General features: G+C 38.7%; 1 pseudogene; it reads right to left on the minus strand.

The window, feature by feature from the left end:
* Positions 1–17,631, minus strand: part of LOC108697148 — a 43,707-nt pseudogene that overhangs the window by 8,667 nt on the left and 17,409 nt on the right.

Below are 17,631 nucleotides of genomic sequence, written 5' to 3' on the forward strand. Positions count from 1 at the left end.
AACGGCTGTAGTGTATACGTTGACCTTGCAGGCATTATTTGCCCAGTCTTTAACCAAGTGCCACCTAGCTGTGTGAGCTTTTTCACATTCCGTGTCCAGAAACATCACCTGAGTGACGTAGTGTGATTTCTGCCCTTTACAGCACAAAACGCAGCGCTGTGTCAACAATGGATTTTTCAGATACATTTTTGCCCTTGATCCCCCTCTGGCATGCCACTGTCCAGGTCGTTGCACCCTTTAAACAACTTTAAAATCATTTTTCTGGCCAGAAATGTCTTTTCTAGCTTTTAAAATTCGCCTTCCCATTGAAGTCTATGGGGTTCGCGACGTTCGCGAACTATTCGCATGTTTTGTCGCAAGTTCGCGAATATGTTCGCGAACATTTTTTCCGCCGTTCGCTACATCCCTATACATTAGTAGGGAGCTGCTGCTGTAATAATGTATTGGCTATTTCCCTGGTGCAGGTGATCTGTTTTACCCCACCAACATTGAGCTTCTATTGTACTTAAAACATCTCAGTATATAATGTGTGCAGAGTGGATACAAATGTGATTGGCCACTCTAAAATTACTATAGTTGTTCTGCAACATACAGAGGAACAACACAAATAAAGACTTGTTCCATACCATTCCTTACAGCCTTCTCCTCCAGTTTAGCCAACAGCATCTCCCTGAGTTCAGTATCGTCACTCAGAGTGAAAGTGTAGGCCAGCAGAGCCTGGGTGTAGACACTACTCACATCTATGGCAGCCTTCCTCAGGCAGGATAAAGCATCTGCAACTACAGGGTTCTACAGAAAGAGACACATGGTTAACAGAAACTAACCAGTTATGTTTGCTCATAGCCATTGCAGAGATATTGTAATATCATGCCACCATATATATATATTACTGTACTAAGCACAATTCAGAAGAAACAGCCACCCAAATTGTCTCATAGCCTGTACAGAGAGATACCATATCTATGCAGCACATTGTAGGCACATACAAAATGCATTATAATAAATAACTACAGTATATTACTTTTTAATCAGTCATGATCTAGGCCACTTACCTGTACAGATACACCAGCTTCCAGCAAAGCCATTGTTACATAAGTAGAGAGAGAGAGACTTGATCATCTATTCCTCCCTGTAACACACACATAGTGTTGGTACCAATGATACCAGTATACAAGCCAACACAATAACACTTTATACCTGTATCATGGCTGAAGTACCTTCATAGCATTATTGAAGAGTCTCCCCACACTCTGGAAGCAGCCACTCTCATTGCGATTGTTCTTCAGCCAAGAGAAAGATTGGTTTAGGTGACTTTCATCTATGAAGATGTAGGGACGAGCCTTATTGAAGGACTTCAGTACAAATGCAGTCAGCCTGGGTGAGAAGAATGACACCAGGAAAATATATTGAAATTTGCTAGGGGCTAATGTTCATCCTTCACAATACACAAGATGGTTCCCTAAGCCCTTACCATGTGTTTCCTTCTTTGTCACTCTGCCCAAATGCGCTGTATGATCCATCATCCCGTTTGCCTCTGGTACCCTGAACACAAACAGATTTTATAGTTTGATATAAATAATTATACATTTAGGGGGTTATTCACTGAAACTCAAAATGTTCTCATTATTTTATTAAAACAAATTCAACCAAACCCACCCACAATTTTACCTTATTTAGCAATAAAATAACTTGAAAAAAGACTTGATCAAATCGTGAAAAAAATTGGAGTGTACGAATTTTTCATATTTGATGCCCGAAATGATCAGATTATCGACAAAAATCTTACAAAACTCAGAGCAGATCATGATAATGTCCAATTGTAAAAGGGACATCTGCCGTTGACTACTACATGACCTCTGCAGCTTTGAGATGGCGTATTTTTGGATTCGGACTTTTAGCAGCCTTGGGGTATAATAAATCTCAAAAAAATTTAGGGTTTTTTTCCAACAAAAATTTTTTTTCCTTTTAAAACCCTGACCAGAAAAATTCAGGTTTGACTGAAACAACTTTAGAAGGCTGGCTCTTTATATTTATATAAACATTTAGTTCTGCTTTAGTTCTAACAGTGCTACTAACAGGAGAAAACTGAAATGTTCTCTTTTACTATAAAAAAAATTCAGACACGGCTCAATAAAGCCATCTTTGACCCGATGTAACATATTTCTATATAAATAAACCATAATAATCTAATAAAATGATACTGAGACTTAATTGAGTCTTAATTAAGAAGCAAAAAAAAAACAGGTCAAGAGGAAACTAAATCCCTCACCGCTTTCAAGGAACCTTTTGGCTTTGCTCTAGATCTCAGGACTCAGTTGGTGAGTGTTTTCCAGATACTGTAGAATGAAGATATTGGGAGCAAAGAGAACCATGTTCTGCTCCCCACATCCATACGGCATGGCCAGGAGACGGTCCAGGTTCTGCAAAGCTGTTCCCATCAGGTCTCCTGTAGAAAATAGATGGGAATCCAGCAGATGCATAACTAGATAAACATTTTTCTGGTTTCTTCTCCCACAGGCTAGTGAAGTTCTAGTCTTTTTAAACCAAAATTCCATAAAGAAGTCATCCTCCAATGGGACATTTAAGCTTCTCTGATAAAGGACGGATCAATGGCCAGAGAGCCATACAAAGGCCAATTGGTTTCCAAGTCAGTTTGGAATGTTCGAATTGGCAGTGTACCCCTGTTAATCCGTATCCTTTGTTTATCTCCACAAATACCCCATCAGCCACACGTTGGCCTTAATTTTGCTGAAAAAATTGCAAATTTTATGTTCAGATTTGGTTTGGTATTCAGCCAGATCTTATGTAGAGGATTCAGTATTTGATGAAATCCAAAAATTGTACCTTTGCTGCACCCCTACATGAAACTAGAGTCTGCTACTTTTCACCACAGGGAAAATCCAAGACTTTCTATTCACTTGTATAAGACTATTAGTGGGAAAGGGTATAAACAAACTGTGTTTTTAGGTTTTGATTAATATGCCCCTAATAATCCTATAGAAGTGAAAAAGAGACTGAGAGTTCCTCTCTGGTGAACTACAGAGAACCATGTTTCCACTCTAGAAACTATGGTCTTTTGTAACCTCTTGGAAAAATAAAGTGCCTTTCTGAGACTACTACTGTTTTAACACCAGTGATTTCGGGACTTTTTTTGGTTCAAGTCCTCATTTCGAAGTCTAACTTTGCATTAGGTCTCAATGAGCTCATAACAAGGTTTTAGATATATAATAATTTACTGTTGTAACCAAAGTTCTAAGAATATCTAAAACAGCATATAACTATTCACCCAAAGGTTCCTCCTAATTGTTTAAGATGGGCTTCCAGGTGTATTAAGGGGCACGTTCTAGCCACTGTCCTGTACCCCACTATGGGAGGCAGCCCCACAGTTTGAGGACATCTGCTTTTAAACTGTTACAGCAGGTAGGGGTCTCATACCAAGGACCGTCACATATGCTCTTTCTGAATCCTTCAGAATATTTTCAGGAACCTTAAGGGATATCTCCTCTGATTTAGGATGATCTGGAACAAAACATCACAAATATTTTATATTAAGGAAAATGAGACCAGACCTTCCATGCACATATAGCAATTGTCAACAGTAAAGCACATTATACAGATTATGCCCAATGAAAGGTGTATCTGTCTCATACAGTTATGTCCTTTTATTCACTGAAATGAATGATATGTTGATGGCACGATTTGGTATGTCATGGTATTGGGAAACTCCATACACCATGGATACAAATGCATTCCATAGGATGCCGGCACTATAAACATAGAAGTTAGACATATACATTAGGGCTCATAGACAAAGGGCATGGTCTTTGTGCTCTGTACTTTGCAATCTACTTGAGAAAGCAGCTCACAAAGGAGCCCTGTAGTTAACCTTAAGAGGTGCTAAGTACTGTACAAGGCTTGGGAGCTTCCACCCACGGTTGCTTCCACATGTTTTTGCCCCTTACCCCCTCATAGTTGAATAACCCTTTCCGTTCTCTTTTGCATATGGAGCAGGCGTCCTGTTTTTGAAGCACCAACATTGCACAACAAACATATTTAATACCCAGAGGCCACAGGTCACAGAGCAGTGTGCATAAAATACCAGGTCGATGGATACTAAAACAAAACCAGTAGAAAGTAGCACTGATTTGACATTGCTTTCCATATTGTCAGGACTGTATGACTTATGATTTCCTTTTTGATTTTACAAATCATACAACTGAATTCTAGAAACTCAAAGAGCTACAAAATCCTAACACAGAAACTCAATAAAATCCTTGGATGTGGCGTGTTTTTCTGTAGAACCTCTAGTGAGAATGGGCCAACTCCAGGTCTGCTACTGGTGCACAAACGTTGTACTCATGAGCACTGAGTGATTAAAGGGGTTGAAAAATATTTAAAACAACAAAACATATTCGTTATCTGACCCATATTTATCCAGTGAACCCTTACCTTCTCCAGCTTGGCAGCAAAGCAGAGAGCTGTGAGATTTTTCTTCCAGGACTCCCCCTGGCTGACAGTACATATATATTAATCAGTCATTATATATATATACACCATAAAAAATGGTATAAGAATGTAAATATGTTAGATTGACATCATTTAGAAAATACATCAGACATAGTAATAAAAAAAGAATTATCATTTAGGATTAGTGTTTGGGATTTGCTTATGAAACTGAAAAATGAGATCAAATAGGTCAAGCACATCATTGTAAGTTGGGTTTTAGTTCTGTACCCCCATATTTCCTATTTCAACTAATATTGCCAATGGTTTTCAGTAATTTTCACAAAATTGTATCACACTATTCAACAGCAAATACTGTAGACAGTCAAACGATATGGCCAAAAATGTTCTTTGTCCAGAACAAATACAAGAAACAAATACCACGGTGCACTCATCTGGCATTGGGAGAATCATATAAAAACTCAGTAGTGATGGGTGAATAAGGTCATCAGGTATGAATTCGCATGGATTTCCACGTTTCGCCGCCGGCGAAAAATCCGTTGCATCGAAAAATTTGTTGCGCGCATAAAAATTGTTGCACATCAAAATTATTCAGACGCCCATTGACTTTAAAGCATTTGGAAAAATAGGTACGCGTATAAAAACTGTAGCGGGTGCCGAAATTGACACGAGTCAAAATTATTTTGACGCCCATTGACTTCAATGTGTTTCGCAAATTTTTCGCTGTTGCGCAAATTTCATGGGAAATTCAGATTTTTTTGCTGAAGCAAATGGGACAAATTCATCCATCACTGAAACTCAGCAATGGCTACAAAAAACTTGGAAGATGGCAATATGGTTGTACATTTCAGGATCTTTCCAGAGCCTACAACCTTCCAAAAGACTCACCTGCACCAGTAGAGGCTTAATCACAGTGTCGGATCTCCCCTGCTTAGGGACAATAGGGATTTCATTATTGCACAAGTCCTGAGTATCCAGAGCTTCTGTCTTTACTGTGACATTCACCTCTCCTGGTGACATTAGGAGGAAAAACAATGAAATGTTTAGAGAATAAGAGAACAGAAGGTAGAGAGAAGAGCAAAGAATATTTTGGGATACACATTGTATCACTGGTATTCTTCACAACAGGGAACCAGCTCTAGGTTTATCAATCCCAGTAACTATAATCTACACAAAGGTATATTTCTGATAACATTCTAAACATTACCAAGCTGGCTGCTTATTGGGTCTGTATGAGGCCAACAACACTGGCTTAGCCAGATAGCATTTAGAGAACAAATCCCAAGGGTGGGACATTGTCCTCTTTCAACAGGACTATGTGATTCAGCTGCTGGGCCAAGGTGTATAAATAAGCCAAATATTTACTTGTTGGGAAACCTCACCAAATAAGACGTTGTTTCATTATATGTTCATGTATACAGTTACTATTGGTGCAGACAAAGGCATATTAACAGTTACTCGTGTACAAAAATGGCTTTAAGAATTCTGTATATCTGCCGCCATGCTCTAAAGCTCTTTTTGACTTGACCTGTTTGGTGGTAGCATTCTAGATAGAGGGTTAGAACAATGACTATATTTTATGTTGCCAGCGAGGGTGTGCTTGTATATAGTTTTTCTGGGCAGAATAGAACACCTTTCACTTTTTTGTATACGGCTCTTAACCAGATGTGTTCCCCTGCTCAGCCTGGAAGAGCACCCTATGCACATTGTATGGCCATGCAGAGCTGCTTTTGTTGGAGACTGCAAGTCAGCCAGGGCAAGATGGAGACTGACAATATGGTAACAGATATCAACAGTAACACTATATATAAGAGTTGATCAACCTACAGCCTTTCAGTTGCTGTTGAAGTAATTCAACAACACCAGAATAAATTAATTTTCATTTTTATGTTTTTAGATATATGAGAGTTCCTGAGTCACATCTCACCCAGGTTAGAGGCTTTAATGTTCCAGTAGAAGGTCTTGCTTTCCTCTGCACAGAGACAGCTGCTAAACTGACAGTCAGCACATGGTTCCTCCTCTAACTCTTGTGATGGCAGCAGGGAGGTCTGAACCTGTTAGCAAGAAAGAGGTCAGATTTATTTACATTCAGGAAGATCCTATGCACAATAAGTACAGATCGGATGCACACAGCAACTTGACACTTCATTTTAGTTAGGAAAGAGGAGTCATTTTGTGAAGCTTTTGTGAAGCTTAGTTATTCTGTATCCTTATGCTTAAACTCATGGATTAGACTAAGGAACATGGTTCCATATGAAGAGTTAGGATTTTGTCAGTCACCTTTATACACTGCTTCAGGTAGTTAAAGACAGAGGCCTTGAGAGTGAAAGACTCTCCTCGCAGCACAGAGTACGGCAGAGTGAGCTCCACAAAGAAGGGCTGGAAGACTCGAAGGGAGGTTGGTGGGGAGATGCCAAATCCACTGGGTCCCATACAGAAAGCTCCAGCATTCCAGTCTGTGATGGTGTCTGGGGCTGAACGATGGAGCTCTGTTGTACCAGACTCTCTGAGGAAGAGAAATATGAGAGAAGATAAATACAATGTAAACCCTAGAAATCACGAGTTTGCGCCTCAAATGCCAGAAGTTTTTTAAAAATGTAGAAATGTTTCGAGAGATGAAAGAGAAAGTTAGTGGCATCATATAAATTTGGAGGACATAAATCATTTTTATTTTTTTAAAACAAAAACAAATGTATTAAATCCATACACAAAGAACAGGACACGCCAACCGTTCAACTATTATGCATATAAGTCCAATTAAATATTAGTAACATTTTACTATTTTTACAAAACCCATGGTTACATGAACAACTATTTCCCAATTCCCAACAAAACCTTCAGAGGATTTATAAATAGGAAATTACTTCTTTGATAGAAATGGTTGAAGGGTGTCAAAGTAATAAACATCAAAAGTTGTGTAAATAGGCGGCCACTCAATAAAACTTTTTTTCACTTATTGCATCACAATATACACTTTAGGTATAGAATGAATAACTGGTGGCTGAACATATGAACATTTCAAAAGAGCACTGGAACCAGAAGAAATAAATAAATAAATAAAAGTCTACCTTAATTTTGGCTTTTAATCTAAAAATGATAAATTCAGAAAGCTGACAATTTGAAATTGAGTTAAAATTCTGATTATAAAAAGTGACAATTTTGACTTTCAATCTCACAATTTTGACTAAAATAAATATTTTTTACTATTATTCTAATGTTTATGACTTCTAGAGGGTTATTTACTAAAATCCAGTCAATCTTTTTGGTGCTAAACTCAATTTTTTTTTAAACTTGAATTTTTGGGATTTATTCAAGTCCGATGCTGCGAAAAGTCTGAATCCGAAAATCCTCCATCTCAGACCTGCCAAGGTTGTAAATGGGAGAGGTCCCTATCTTATTTGGAAGTTTCTGTGGTCTGCGCTGGAATTAGCCTGAAAATCTGACTATTTCGGGTTTTTTGGGCAAAAAGCCAAAAATGCGGGAAAGAGCCCAAAAAAATCATACGATTTGGGAAAAACCTAAAAAAAAATGTACAATTCAAGTTTTTGCTTGATTTTATCAAGTTTTCACCCGATCCAATTAAATTGTACTTTTTTAAATCATAAATACATTTAAATTGTGGATTCTAGTTTGGCTAGACTTTTTTTTATTTAAATAATCAGAAATATTTGGATTTTAGTAAATAACCCTCCCCAAGTCAAAATTCTGACATGAAAAAGTCAAAATTTAGATCAACATTTAGAATTAAATTTAGAAAGAAGCCGCAATTTTGACGTTAAAGTCCAAATTGTGAATTGCAAAAGTGAATCAGAATTGTTTTTGGTGGCCTCTTCTGTTGAAATCCCCATTGAAATGGAACTATTAATCCCAAATTGTAGATAGATATAGCTAAAGGTATATAAATTATGTGGTCTATAGCCATATAGTTATAGGAGTAACAGTGACTTCTAAAAAGAGTCTCTTTTAGATGAAAAACTGATTCATGTCCTTTATGGACACATATGGCCACTTAGGCTGTAGATTTGTATGTTCTTGAAGAGTCATATGTATGAAATGCGTGTGATTCTTTAGTTACTGTTGCCCCGGTTATGTAATGGTCTGTAAACTGCAAATTTTATTGGGGGGCCAGATAGCAGTGTATGACGGGGTTGGAGGACAGTTATAGAGACTTGGTATGGGTGCCCGTCCGCTCTCCGGCATATTCCCTGAATCCCAACTTGAAAGTCATTTAGGTTTAGGTTTGGGGTGTAGATTGTTTTGCTGTCCTGGATATTCAAGGAAGTACAGCAGGGTGACTGATATAAAATGTTGTTGGGTGTCTGTATCATTTATAGTTGGCTGAATATCTTCCAGAGAGGCAGAAGAGGAAAAACAAGGGATGAAGGAGACCAAAGGGGAAGAGGGATATAAAGAGCTAGGATCAAATTTATGAAACAGAATCTCAAAAGACACACTCTGTAAATGTCTCAATTCATCAAATTTTATTATTATGAGCTCCCAAATTAATCAAACACAACCCAATATATACCGCAACCTGCATTCTTACCCGCTTGGACCCGCTACCCAATCCGCAAGTACCTTATCCGCAACTCGGACCCACGACCCGCTGACCATCAAGAATCAGGAAGTGCTGTCATTGTAAACCGGAAGTGACATCATCTGAAGTAGATGTTATCAGAAAAAAGGAGTAAAAATCGCTATTGAGAAGACCCGTGGCCTGACCCGCGACCCGCAGAACCGCGTCTATACCCGCACTCGGAACTTCTACCCGCAGGGTACCGCAGGTTTTTGCGAGTAACCGACCCGCTGCAGGACTCTAGCTAATGGCTTGCTCCACACTCCATTGCTTGGAGTTTTTACTAACTTATGAGGTTTAATTAGATGATTGGTATATATTGGGTTGTGTTTGATTAATTTGGGAGCTGGCGACTAGCTGGCTAATGTATATTTCATTAATGCGGGTGAGTGCACAGCCGCTTATATTTTTATATAAAGAGCTAGATTAGAAGAGGCAGAATTGATTTTGTCATGTAAGTATCTCGGGAGTCACTGAGGAAGTGTGTCAGCACAAAACGCGTCTGGCTCTAGACCTCTTTTTTACGGACGTTGAAATAAACGATTAAAGTCTTTTTATTCCTGACTGTGACTCTTTGAACTCCGGTGTGCGTGGCCAAACAACTCAACAGTATCTGTGCACCAGCGCCAAGAACAAGAGGTTTTATGAGGAAGCACAACTGAAGGGAAAATGCTCAATGAACGGCAGAAAAAACAATTGTGAGGAAATGAAGCCTTAGATAAAAGCAGGTGGTGGCAGAGGAAACTAGAGAGTCACGTGGTTCAGAAGGAGAAGTAAAGATAAACAAAGAGGAAAAGAATATTATAGAAAACTTCATATTCTCCCCCATAAACGTTTGCTTCATCACATCCCCCCAGCACACCCCAGTTCCCTGATATTGCTTTATTTAATCTCTATATCCAACGGCACTCACCCCACAGATGCCAACTCCCATATCCACGTCTCTGGAAAGTAGGTTCGAATAATTTCAGCTGCTGCGGGTTCTGCTTCTGGGAGCACGTTTGGTACAGCCGCCTGTACATCAGCTTCCTCAGCGGAATCAAATGCTGCACAGGTAAATGAATGAACAAATGCTTTATTAAAGGTTATTAAAGGTTATTCTTTATTGTATTCCTCAATTATATATAGTTACTGAATGTGCTGTCATGGTGGAATGTATAGCCTGGAGTTCATGTGAATGTATTAGGGATGCACCGAATCCACTATTTTGGATTTGGCTGAACCCCCGAATCCTTTGTGAAAGATTCGGCCGAATACCGAACCGAATCCGAACCATAATTTGCATATGCAAATTAGGGGGGGAAGGGGAGAAAACATTTTACTTCCTTGTTTTGTGACGAAAAGTCACGCAATTTCCATCCCCACCCCTAATTTGCATATGCAAATTAGGATTCGGATTCGGTTCAGCCGGGCAGAAGGATTCGGCCGAATCCGAATCCTGCTGAAAAAGGCCGAATCCTGGCCGAATCCCGAACCGAATCCTGGATTCGGTGCATCCCTAGAATGTATCTCTATTGTGGAAAAAAACAGCGGCCCTGTTCTGCTTTATGGTAGACTCGTTTGGCTTCCTGTTTTCAGCTTAAACCTCCAGGGCACGGCTTGAGCATGCTCAGTTTGCTGCTCTCCCCCTCCCTCCTCCCCTCCCTGCTGTAATCTGAGTCCAGAGCTATGAGTGAGCAGGGAGAGACTCAGGCAGGAAGTGATGTCACACCAAGCTAATACTGCAGCTGCTATCCTAAACAAACGGAGAGCTTCTAGAGCTTTTTACTCAGGTATGGTAAAACATTCTACAGAATAAATATAGCATTCTAGCTTGTACTATTGTGGATGATCTATTGGCAATAAACTGCCTCAGTAGCTTTCCTTCTTCTTTAAATATGATAAAAATGGGGACAACCATATATAGCGCCACTTTCTCTTTCACTTCTCTTAGTGCGGTTCTTATCTTACTTGTCAAAATGAATTTATAATAAAGTCACCGAGGGTGAAATTTAAAATAAACGTTCATATAAAGAAATATTGGGATGTAGGCTGCCCTAATGCTGATCTGCATCCCCACTTGAGGTCACTAGTATATCTTTCTTGTTGTGCAGTTGCCCTGAACCAAGATGGCCACTGGTGCTTCACCTAATAGTGATCTTAAAGGAAACAGACTGGGGGTCATTTATAAACACTGGGCAAATTTGCAATCAGATGATTGCTTTCATTGTTTTCCCTGCAGCTGGCTGATAAAAGCTACTCACTGATTGGTTGCTATGGGTTACTGCCTAGGTGCAAATTTGCCCAGTGTTTATAAATAAGCCCCACTGGCTTTTAAAAAAAAAATGTTGGGGGTCAGAGTAAGTTTAAATATATAAATATATGTAGGGAAATGTTGCTAGTAATCAGGAGGATTGGTCCAATTTCAGTTGTGTTGTGTCTAGATGTTTGAATGTTGAACCAGCCAGCCCATGGCGTACTTAACGTTGTACTTAAAGGACCAGTAACATCAAAAAATTTAATTGTTTTAAAGTAATAAGAATATAGTTCAGTGTTGCCCTGCACTAGTATAACTGCTGTGTTTGCTTCAGAAACACTATTATTGTTTATATAAATAAGCTGCTGTGTAGCCATGGGGCAGCTATTCAAAGGAGAAAAGGCTCAAGTTACACAGCCAGCAGATAGCAGATAAGCTCTGTAGAACATAATGTTATCTGTTATCCATTAACTATCCTGTGCCATTTAGCCGTTTTTCAATTTCCGCCATTGCTACTCAGCAGCTTGTTTATATGAACTATAGTAGTGTTTCTAAAGCAAACAGATCAGTTTTACCAGTGCAGGGCAACACTACATGATATATTCATTACTTTAAAACACTTTCAGTTTTTGATGTTACTGTTCCTTTAAAGGGATACTGTCATGGGAAAACATGTTTTTTTTTCAAAAATCATCAGTTAATAGTGCTGCTCCAGCAGAATTTTGCACTGAAATCTGTTTTTCAAAAGGGCAAACAGATTTTTTTATATTTAATTTTGAAATCTGACATGGGGCTAGACATATTGCCAGTTTCCCAGCTGCCCCCAGTCATGTGACTTGTGCTTTGATAAACTTCAGTCTTTACTGCTGTACTGCAAGTTGCAGTGATAGCACCTTTCCTTCCCCCCAGCAGACCAGATAACAGCTGCCTGGTAGATATAAGAACAGTACTCAATAGTAAAAATCCAGGTCCCACTGAGACACATTCAGTTACATTGAGTAGGAGAAACAACAGCCTGCCAGAAAGCAGTTCCATCCTAAAGTGCTGGCTCTTTCTGAAATCACATGACCAGGCAAAATGAGCTGAGATGCACCTACTCACCATTATTACAACTAAATACACTTGCTGGTTCAGGAATTACATTTTATATTGTACAGTGAATTATTTGCAGTGTAAACAGTGTCATTTAGCAATACAAACTACATCATAAAAATCATGACAAAATCCCTTTAAAACCCATTGCTTACCGGAGGATTTGCATCCCTTAATAGGATGAAATAAGATGAACATTGTCAGTAAATGAAACCCATTCGAGTACAACTTTATAGTTATGTCTTTGTCGTGACGTTCTTTAGCATAAAAATGCTTTCAATGGCCTTACCAATCATGCGGCCTCCAGTAGGACGTTGAAGCCTTTGTAGTATCGTTGGCCTTAAAAAGTCCAAATCTGGACACTTGAAAAGTTTCTTAATGTCGGCGCTGGTGATTATTTTTAGTTGCATTTTCTAAAACGAGAAGAAGCTCGCCATTAGCAAGCAGCCAAAAGTAATTCTATGTCACATATAATAGTGCTAAGTGTTGGAAAAGAACAGACAGAGATGGTTCCAGTGCAGGTTACTTAATGCAGGGAGGGTCTATTGTTGCTTAGCAATGTGATCTCATGTTTGACCAATAACCCTGTGTGATTTTCTTCTTCCTCTTCCTGTGTATGTTCTTCCGGTTGGACACATGTTATGCTGAGTTCTATAAAGCAACCACACAGAAGTTGTTGTGTCTGTCCTCACTTACAGAGCTCTCTGCTAACACTAAGCTTGTGCGGTACCTTGAAGAAGCCGTAGACATCAGCTTCCTCTTGTACATGCCAGGGTGGTGTAGAGCGTTTAGAAATGCTATTCCGAGGTCGCCAAGGATGGCGGGGTCTGAACGGGAATGGACAGTGATCCTCAGCTGCCTGAATCCGATAATCATAATGTCCAAAATCATGGATGGGGAAGAGACCAGGAATCTAGAAAACAGAGAAACACTATCAAGCCATTGTATCCATGCTCCTATTGCAGTAGGATTGGGTGACTTGAAAGTTCAAAACCTTTCTGTAGTTTTTATTTGCCATTGCTAAGTCTGTGTGTGATGCTGTACACGGCAGTGTCTCCAAACAATTAAAAATGAAAAACTGAAAAAAAAAATCCATCAACGTACTGTTATGCCCAGACACGGCCCATAACCCGATAAACATTGGCCATTTATAGTGAACTCTGCTCTTGTAAAAGTCCACCATTTGGTACTGTCCTGCCTGGACTGAAACTACTGGGAGGTATAGTAGTGTGATCACAATTCTACAATTCTCAGGACCTCAGGAGTATGAACTGTTTAAAGAAAAATCATCCCAAAATATTATTTTTATATATATATCAAGTTTCCATTTCAATGCTCTTCTAATTAGTACTGGATCATATCTATTACTAAATATATTTCTCCATATATATTTTTCATTTTTGGGGGGTCAAAAGTACCTCTGTACATAACATCTACCCAGAATGAAACTACAACTCACTACAGTCCATCAGTGAGGGTGAGAGCTTACCTTTTGATACATAAAATGCTTTGATAAACATGCCTTCAAAATCCCATAGGTGGTATACTGGCAAGCTCTAGCTTCACTCTTCGATAAATGTGCCCCTTGGTTCCAGAAAAAAATAAGAATATTTCTTACCGTGTCACCCGTCAGTTCTTTGTCAGGTTTCATTAACACCTCTCTCTGATCCACCACTCTCAGGCCACAGAGAGACCCGGCAGCTGCCTGAACCTGTAGAGAAACATCTGATCCTGGTAGAACTTCATCTGGGGAGAACCCAACTGATACCTGGACAGGAAGACAAATTGCTAACATTTAAGTTGACCTAGATATTCATTTCAGATTCAATTGAAACACCCCCCCCCCATTAAAAATGCACATTTACCCCTATACTGTTACCTGACTGCTCTTTAACTTCCTACAGCCTCAAGACTACAAGATTGACTTGTGTATAACCATTCAGGGGCAGATTTATCAAAAATCGAATATCAATAATATTAATTAATATTTTTTTGCACTCAATTCGAGTTATATTTTCGAAAAACTCTAATGTCTGTGAGTTAACAAAAAAAAAATCAAAATTTTTTATCAGAAAACTCGATAAATTAAAGTTTTTGGGACATAAATCTGATCAATTCGAGTTTTTTTAGGACATGTTCTTGATTTTTCGAGTTTTTTTCCCCATTGTTTTCCATGTGAGTTTTTCACATTCAGATTTTTCCATAAACACGCAAACATTTGAAATTCACGTTTATCCAAGGTAGAAAAACCCTCATAAAAAACCTTGATAAATATGCCCCTAAATGTGCTTTTGTCTACTGGAAACCCTACAGTCTGGCCATGCTCACCACACTCACCATGTCTCCGTGTATGTTTGTATGTACTGTATGTATGTATGTATAACGTTATTTATAGAGCGCGAAAAAAAGTAAATTATAAAAATATAATAACTAGAAAATGTGTAGCTTCACAAATTACATTAATAGCCAGATATGTAAGTCAGGCATAGCCAAAATAGGCAAAGGTAAATCAAAGAAGAAGGACAAAAAACTAAATAGAAGACCAATTGTAACATTGCTTACAAGGTGCAAAATACTAAACAGATCTGGGTTTTTTAAATTATTTTTAATTAAATTTTTGTTGTAACTCACCTTATTCCTAAAACACCTTTGTAGCTTGAATGTTGCTGCATCTGCCACCATCTCTCCACCAGGGAGTAAAACGTAGGTCAGAAGCTGAAGAGTCGGAGAGACGTCGGCACTGAGCTCTAGCTTGATGGAGACCTCGCCCTTCAGGACTGAATCATGGGAAGAGAGAGGAGAAACGGTTCAGTAACTCTTGGATTCATAGCTAAGGGGGTTATTTATCAAAGGTTTAATTTTAGAGTTATGTGATTTTTTTAACCCTAATAAATTCGAATGCACTCACAACTCGAATGGGAGGTTATTTATGAAAAAACATCCCAAAAATTTTTAATCAAATTCAAATAGAGTTTTCCTCCGAACAAAAAAACCTGTAATGTCAGGAAGGCTATGAACATCTTCAAATGGGTCAACAGACCTCTACCATTGACTTCTACATGAACTCGGCAGTTTAGAACTGTTTCCATGGTTGAGGTGTGATAAATCTCACATTCGAATTCAAATTCGAGTAAGTGGTTTTAAATTATAGATTTTGACCAAAAAAAACTATTCGACAATTCTAATTCTATATGGCTACAACTGGCATAATACAGGGAATAGTCAGGGTTTGCATAGACAAAATGAGGAAATTGTAGTAGATTTTTTAATTTTTTTGCAAAAGGCAAAAAAAGAATATTCTCACCTTCACCTTCATTATTTATTGGAACTTCCAAAAAGTTAGAATCCTTTATCGCACCGTTAGAAACTGCCTGAAAAATACATATTCACTGGGTTATAGGAATGTTCTCCTGAGCTGCTCTGAAATGACTTCAGTGGGAATAAAGGAAAAATGTGACACATGCAGACAACTTATAGACATTTTATAGCCATTAATTCCTACAAACCTTCAGTCACTGTATTTTTAATTGAATTATTAATCCTCAAACAAGCCATTCGATCATAAATTGCCTGTATTTAAGACAAAAACAGTTGCCTATACTAATATTTGGCCAGATACACACTGCTCTGAAAAGGACCCCTGTAGGTTACTACAGATGAAAGACTCCAAATGATGTGTTTTTGAACTAAATGCATAAAAGAAGTCTGTTCCATCTGTAAACCAACACCATAGTTAAGCCTTTATAATTCAAGGTGATCTGCCTGTGTGTGTGTGGCGATACCAAAGCACAATAACCATAGCAGTGCCCATTACCAGGTAGTGTAGCTCCAACTGTTTTGCCTCCTCTCCCAACTCAGTGCGCTTGATAAGATATTCCACCCGGACTCCTTGTTGCCCCTCACACAGAAGCTTCCCCTTGTGAGAATGGAGCTTTAGGAAACTCTTGCTACGGGAATAAAAGCGTTTGAGTATAAGCGACGCTACCCCATGCCTAGAGTACCTGACGTCATATTGATACTCTCTATAAGGCTCCTCCTTTTGGGTCTTGGCCTGTGGAAAGAACAAAGAAAAACACAGCTAAGCAAATACAACATAAGGATAATCAATATTGCTTTCTGATTGGTTTTATAATCACAGTGGTATAGCCCTAGGACATGGCACCTTACAGTATGGGAATTCCATAACTATGTATCTCTTAAGATACAAATACCATATAAATGATACGTTACCCCACCCCCCATTACTCATTGGACATTATCACAAAATCTCATTATTATATAGACAGTGGGATATAAGGAATTTCTATGTATTGTATTATATTTGTACTTATTAATTAATATGTCACCTGAGATGTACCCAGTGCTTTAGAAGGTTTGAAGACAACCAGGATATAGTTACAGACTAGAGAGGCATGTCCTGGTCACAGACCCAATGTAGACTGAGAAGGTGACAGTTAGTGACAAAACTGGATGCAGGGGTCTTGAAATGATATATTTCAGAGGGTGAGATGCCTCACTGCCATAGCATCTAGTATGGCTTCTCACCCTCTGAAATATATCATTTCAAGACCCCTGCATCCAGTTTTGTCACTAACTGTCACCTTCTCAGTCTACATTGGATCTTTTTTTAAAAGATTCCTCCCTAGACCAAGACCACACTTGAATATTGATTGGTCCCTAATGAAATTGACCATTGTGTCATGTCTGAGAGATGTTCTTCTGTGAAAATGAGATTGTAAGCACACTTGGGGCAGAGTCTTTTAGAAGATCCAGAGATGACCTCTCTGACCCCCTAAATATTGGGGTCTTAAAAGACCAACAGTTATAAATAAGAAATTGTGGGACAGCTGGTATAGAAAAGGCAAGATGGAGACAGTGGGTCAAGATGACCTCAGTAACATTTTGGGGGTTATTTATAAAGCTCCAAACTTTTCTGGTCAGACTTTTAATGGGGAAAATACAATTTTTTGGAGGAGAAAATACTAAACTTTTTCGGGATTGTGTTAAAAGTGGTCCAACTCAGACCAGCAAGAACATGTAAAAGTCAACGGCAGATGTTTCGTTAACAATTGGAAGAGTCGCGCTGGGTTTCCAAAAAGATCGTAGCTTTCCGGTGATTTTACGAAAAAATTTTAGCTTTCAGGTGATTTTATGAAAAAAATCGTGGGTTTAGAGAGCAAAATCTGAAAAAACCGTGGATTCGGACTCCGGTGATTTTACGGAAAAATTTTAGCTTTCGGGTGGTTTTATGAAAAAATTGTAG

Source organism: Xenopus laevis, chromosome 7S (genome assembly GCF_017654675.1).
Source record: "Xenopus laevis strain J_2021 chromosome 7S, Xenopus_laevis_v10.1, whole genome shotgun sequence".
In the NCBI taxonomy this organism is placed as follows: domain Eukaryota; kingdom Metazoa; phylum Chordata; class Amphibia; order Anura; family Pipidae; genus Xenopus; species Xenopus laevis.